The sequence below is a fragment of the Oncorhynchus gorbuscha genome, unplaced genomic scaffold (assembly GCF_021184085.1).
Source record: "Oncorhynchus gorbuscha isolate QuinsamMale2020 ecotype Even-year unplaced genomic scaffold, OgorEven_v1.0 Un_scaffold_1027, whole genome shotgun sequence".
NCBI lineage: Eukaryota > Metazoa > Chordata > Actinopteri > Salmoniformes > Salmonidae > Oncorhynchus > Oncorhynchus gorbuscha.
In genome coordinates, this window is record NW_025745937.1 from 223651 (window position 1) to 229650 (window position 6000).

General features: G+C 55.0%; 1 pseudogene; it reads left to right on the plus strand.

The window, feature by feature from the left end:
* LOC124021030 overlaps positions 1 to 4934 on the plus strand; it is an 84422-nt pseudogene extending 79488 nt beyond the window's left edge.
* Positions 4935 to 6000: the final 1066 nt, after the last annotated feature.

Consider the following 6000-nt stretch of genomic DNA (forward strand, 5'->3'; position numbering starts at 1 on the left):
GAGTCTCCTAGATAGATGGTGAGTCTCCTAGATAGATGGTGAGTCTCCTAGATAGATGGTATACCAGGGTGAGTCTCCTAGATAGATGGTATACCAGGGTGAGTCTCCTAGATAGATGGTGAGTCTCCTAGATAGATGGTGAGTCTCCTAGATAGATGGTATACCAGGGTGAGTCTCCTAGATAGATGGTATACCAGGGTGAGTCTCCTAGATAGATGGTATACCAGGGTGAGTTTCCTAGATAGATAGTATACCAGGGTGAGTCTCCTAGATAGATGGTGAGTCTCCTAGATAGATGGTATACCAGGGTGAGTCTCCTAGATAGATGGTATACCAGGGTGAGTCTCCTAGATAGATGGTATACCAGGGTGAGTTTCCTAGATAGATAGTATACCAGGGTGAGTCTCCTAGATAGATGGTGAGTCTCCTAGATAGATGGTGAGTCTCCTAGATAGATGGTGAGTCTCCTAGATAGATGGTATACCAGGGTGAGTCTCCTAGATAGATGGCGAGTCTCCTAGATAGATGGTGAGTCTCCTAGATAGATGGTGAGTCTCCTAGATAGATGGTATACCAGGTGAGTCTCCTAGATAGATGGTGAGTCTCCTAGATAGATGGTGAGTCTCCTAGATAGATGGTGAGTCTCCTAGATAGATGGTATACCAGGGTGAGTCTCCTAGATAGATGGTGAGTCTCCTAGATAGATGGTGAGTCTCCTAGATAGATGGTGAGTCTCCTAGATAGATGGTATACCAGGGTGAGTCTCCTAGATAGATGGTATACCAGGGTGAGTCTCTAGATAGATGGTGAGTCTCTAGATAGATGGTGAGTCTCCTAGATAGATGGTGAGTCTCTAGATAGATGGTATACCAGGGTGAGTCTCCTAGATAGATGGCGAGTCTCCTAGATAGATGGCGAGTCTCCTAGATAGATGGTGAGTCTCCTAGATAGATGGTATCCCAGGGTGAGTCTCCTAGATAGATGGTGAGTCTCCTAGATAGATGGTGAGTCTCCTAGATAGATGGTGAGTCTCCTAGATAGATGGTATCCCAGGGTGAGTCTCCTAGATAGATGGTGAGTCTCCTAAATAGATGGTATACCAGGGTGAGTCTCCTAGATAGATGGTGAGTCTCCTAGATACATGGTATACCAGGGTGAGTCTCCTAGATAGATGGTATACCAGGGTGAGTTTCCTAGATAGATAGTATACCAGGGTGAGTCTCCTAGATAGATGGTGAGTCTCCTAGATACATGGTATACCAGGGTGAGTTTCCTAGATAGATGGTGAGTCTCCTAGATAGATGGTGAGTCTCCTAGATAGATGGTGAGTTTCCTAGATAGATGGTATACCAGGTGAGTCTCCTAGATAGATGGTATACCAGGTGAGTCTCCTAGATAGATGGTGAGTCTCCTGGATAGATGGTGAGTCTCCTAGATAGATGGTATACCAGGGTGAGTCTCCTAGATAGATGGTGAGTCTCCTAGATAGATGGCGAGTCTCCTAGATAGATGGTGAGTCTCCTAGATAGATGGTGAGTCTCCTAGATAGATGGTGAGTCTCCTAGATAGATGGTATACCAAGGGTGAGTCTCCTAGATAGATGGATACCAGGTGAGTCTCCTAGATAGATGGTGAGTCTCCTAGATAGATGGTATACCAGGGTGAGTCTCCAGAGGATGGCATTATTACTGACTCCATTTGGCTCCCTCTCCCATCTACCCCTCTCCTCCTCCTCCTCTCTCCCATCTACACCCTCTCCTCCTCCTCTCTCCCATCTACCTCCCTCCCTCCCTCCTCTCTCCTTCCTCCTCCTCCTCCTCCCTCCTCTCTCCCATCTACCCCCCCTCCTCCTCCCCCTCTTCTCCCATCTACTCCCCTCTCCTCCCCTCCTCCCCTCTCTCCCATCTACCCCCCCCTCCCTCCTCCCTCCTCTCTCCATCTACCCCTCCTCCTCCTCCTCTCTCCCATCTACCCCTCTCCTCCCTCTCTCTCCCATCTACCCCTCTCTCCCTCCTCCTCCTCCTCTCTCCATCTACCCCTCCTCCTCCCTCCTCTCCCATCTACCCCCTCTTCCTCCTCCTCTCCCATCTACCCCCCTCTCTCCTCCCTCCCTCCTCTATCCATCTACCCATCTCCTCCTCCTCCCTCTTCTCTCCATCCAACCCCTCTCTCCTCCTTTCTCTCCTTATCCATCTACCTCCTCTCCTCTCCATCTACCCCTCCTCCTCCTCCCTCTTCTCTCCATCCACCCCTCTCCTCTTCCTCCCTCCTCTCTCCATCTACCTCTCTCCTCCTCCTCCCTCTCTCTCCATCCAACTCTCCTCCTCCCTCCTTCTTCTCCTCTAACTTCTCCCTCTCTCCATCCACCCCTCTCTCTTCACCACCACCTCCCTTCTCTCCATCTACCCCCTCCTCCTCCTCTCCTCTCTCCATCTACCTCCTCCTCCTCCTCCCTCTTTCTCTCCATCCACCCCTCTCCTCCTCCTCCTCTCTCCATCTACCCTCTCCTCCTCCTCCCTCCTTCTCCATCCACCCCTCCTCCTCCTCCCTCTTCTCTCCATCCACCCCCTCCTCTCCTCCTCCTCTCTCCATCTACCCCCTCTCCTCCTCCTCCCTCTTCTCTCCATCCACCATCCTCCCCCCTCCTCTCTTCTCTCCATCCACCCCTCTCCTCCTCCTCCTCTCTCCATCTACCCCTCTCCTCCTCCTCCCTTCTCTCTCCATCCACCCCCTCCTCCTCCTCCTCCCTCCTCTCTCCATCTACCCCCTCCTCCTCCTCCTCCCCCTCTCCATCCAACTCCTCCTCCTCCTCCCTCCTTTTCTCCTCTAACTTCTCCCCCTTTCTTCATCCACCCCTCTCCTTCACCACCATCTCCTCTCCCCTTTCCTCCCCTCTCCTCCTCCTCTCCTCTCTCTCCATCTACCTCCCTCCTCCTCCTCCCTCTTCTCTCCATCCACCCCCTCTCTCCTCCCTCCTCCTCCCCTCTCTCCATCTACCCCCTCTCCCTCCTCCTCCCTCTTCTCTCCATCCACCCCTCTCCTCTCCCTCCCTCTTCTCTCCATCCACCTCCTCCTCCTCCCTCTCTCTCTCTCCATCTACCCCTCTCCTCCTCCTCCCTCTCTCTCCATCCACCCCTCTCCTCCTCTCTCTTTCTCCATCCACCTCTCCTCCTCCCTCTCCATCTACTCCATCTACCTCCTCCCTCCTCCTTTCCATCCATCCACCCCTCTCTCCTCCTCCCTCCTCTCTCCATCTACCCCCTCTCCTCCTCCTCCCCCTCTCTCCATCCAACTCCTCTCCTCCTCCCCCTCCCTTCTTCTCCTCTAACTTCTCCCCCTTCTTCATCCACCCTCTCCTTCACCACCATCCTCTCCCTTTCCTCCCCCTCTCCTCCTCCCCCTCTCCTCCATCAACCCTCCTTCACCACCACCTCCTCTCTCCACCACCTCCTCTCCCTCTCCTTCTCCCCTCCTCTCTCCTCCTCCCCCTCTCTCCATCCACCCTCCTTCACCACCACCTCCCTCTCTCCTCCCTCCCCCTCTCTCCACCACCTCCTCTCCCTCCCCTTCTCCTCCCTCTCTCCTCCTCCCTCTCTCCATCCACTCTCTCTCCTTCACCACCAACTCCCTCTCCTCCTCCCCTCTCTCCATCCACCTCCTCTCTCCTCCTCCCTCTCTCCTTCACCACCACCTTCTCCTCCCCTCTCTCCTTCACCACCACCTCTCTCTCCTCCCCCCTCTCCACCACCTCCTCTCCCCCTCCTTCTCCCCTCCCTCTCCTCCTCCCCCTCTCTCCATCAACCCTCTCTCCTTCACCACCACCTCCCTCCCTCCTCCCTCCTCCATCTACCCCTCTCTCCACCACCTCCTCTCCCTCTCCCTTCACCACCACCTCCCTCTCTCCTCCCTCTCCTCTCCATCTACCCCCCTCTCCTCCTCCCTCCCTTCTCTCCATCCACCCCTCCTCCCTCCCTCCCTCCCTCTCTCTCCATCTTACACCCCTCTCTCCTCCTCCCCCTCTCTCCATCCAACTCCTCTCCTCCTCCTCCCCCTTCTTCTCCTCTAACTTCTCCTTCTTCATCCACCCTCTCTCCTTCACCACCACCTCCTCTCTCCACCACCTCCTCTCCCCCTCCTTCTCCCTCTCCTCTCTCCCCCCACCCCCTCTCTCCTCCCTCCCTCCCTCCTCCTCCCCCTCTCTCCATCCACCTCTCCTTCACCACCACCTCCTCCTCCTCCTCCCTCTCTCCACCACCCTCTCTCCTTCACCACCACCTCCCCTCTCCTCCATCAACCCCTCCTTCACCACCACCTCCTCTCCTCCCCCTCTCTCCACCACCTCCTCTCTCCCTCTCCTTCTCCTCCTCTCTCTCCCTCTCTCCCACCCACCCCTCTCCTCCTCCTCTCTCCCTCCCTCTCTCCATCCACCTTCACCACCACCTCCTCTCTCCTCCCCCTCTCTCCACCACCTCCTCTCCCTCCTTCTTCTCCCTCCTCCTCTCCCTCCACCCACCCCTCCTCCTCCCTCTCCTTCCTCCTCCCTCCTTCTCCCTCCCTCCTCCTCTCCTCCTCCCCCTCTCTCCATCCACCCCTCTCTCCTTCACCACCACCTCCTCTCTCCTCCTCCCCCTCTCCACCACCTCCTCTCCCCTCTCCTCCTTCTTCTCCTCCCTCTCCTCCCCTCTCTCTTCAGAGTTTGGTGTGTACTGCTGCCATTGTCGTAGCCAGGTGCGTGGGGGACTCAGTGTGCTGTGTGTAAGCGCTTCACCTTCCAGTGTGCCATCTGTCACGTGGCTGTCCGAGGTTCCTCTTAACTTCTGTCTGAGTTGTGGTCACGTGGGGCACACCTCCCACATGATGGAGTGGTTCAGAACACAGGACGAATGTCCCACAGGCTGTATGGCTGCCACTGTCTGCTACAGAGCACCTTCTGAGAGAGACGCTGAGACACAGACATGATGCAGACTCACACACACACACACACACACACACACACACACACACACACACACACACACACACACACACACACACACACACACACACACACACACACACACACACACACACACACACACACACACACTGTCTGCTATAAGAGCACCTTCTGAGAGACGCTGGGACACAGACTGATGCACACACACACACACACACACACACACACACACACACACACACACACACACACACACACACACACACACACACACACACACACACACACACACACACACTGCTACAGAGCACCTTCTGAGAGACGCTGAGACACAGACTGATGCAGACTCACACACACACACACACACACACACACACACACACACACACACACACACACACACACACACACACACACACAATGCTACAGAGCACCTTCTGGAGAGAGACGCTAGGACACAGACTGATGCAGACTCACACACACACACACACACACACACACACACACACACACACACACACACACACACACACACACACACTGTCTGCTACAGAGCACCTTCTGAGAGAGACGCTGGGACACAGACTGATGCAGACACACACACACACACACACAGCAGTCCATTAATTTAGTCCTGGGAACGCTGTGGTCTGGAGAGGTTGTATAATGAGATGCTGAGGTAGAGGTTGTTATGAAGGCCTTAATGCCTTGACTAGATGTTCCCCCACACAATAAACATCTGATTGAATACAAACTGTTGTTGTCTGAAACTTTGCTGTCATTTAGTAACAAATGAAAGGTCAACCACTGCGACCTGGCCAAGATAAAGCAAAGCAGTGCACCGACCTTATGGTGCCATGGATGGCAGATAGGATCATGCCATAATCACATCTGATTTTATTGTGGCCTCCCGGGTGGCGCAGTGGTTAAGGGCGCTGTACTGCAGCGCCAGCTGTGCCACCAGAGACTCTGGTCCGCGCTCAGGCTCTGTCGCAACCGGGCCGTGGACCGGAGGTCCGGTGGGGCGACGCACAATTGACCTAGGCCGCCTCGGGTTAGGGGGA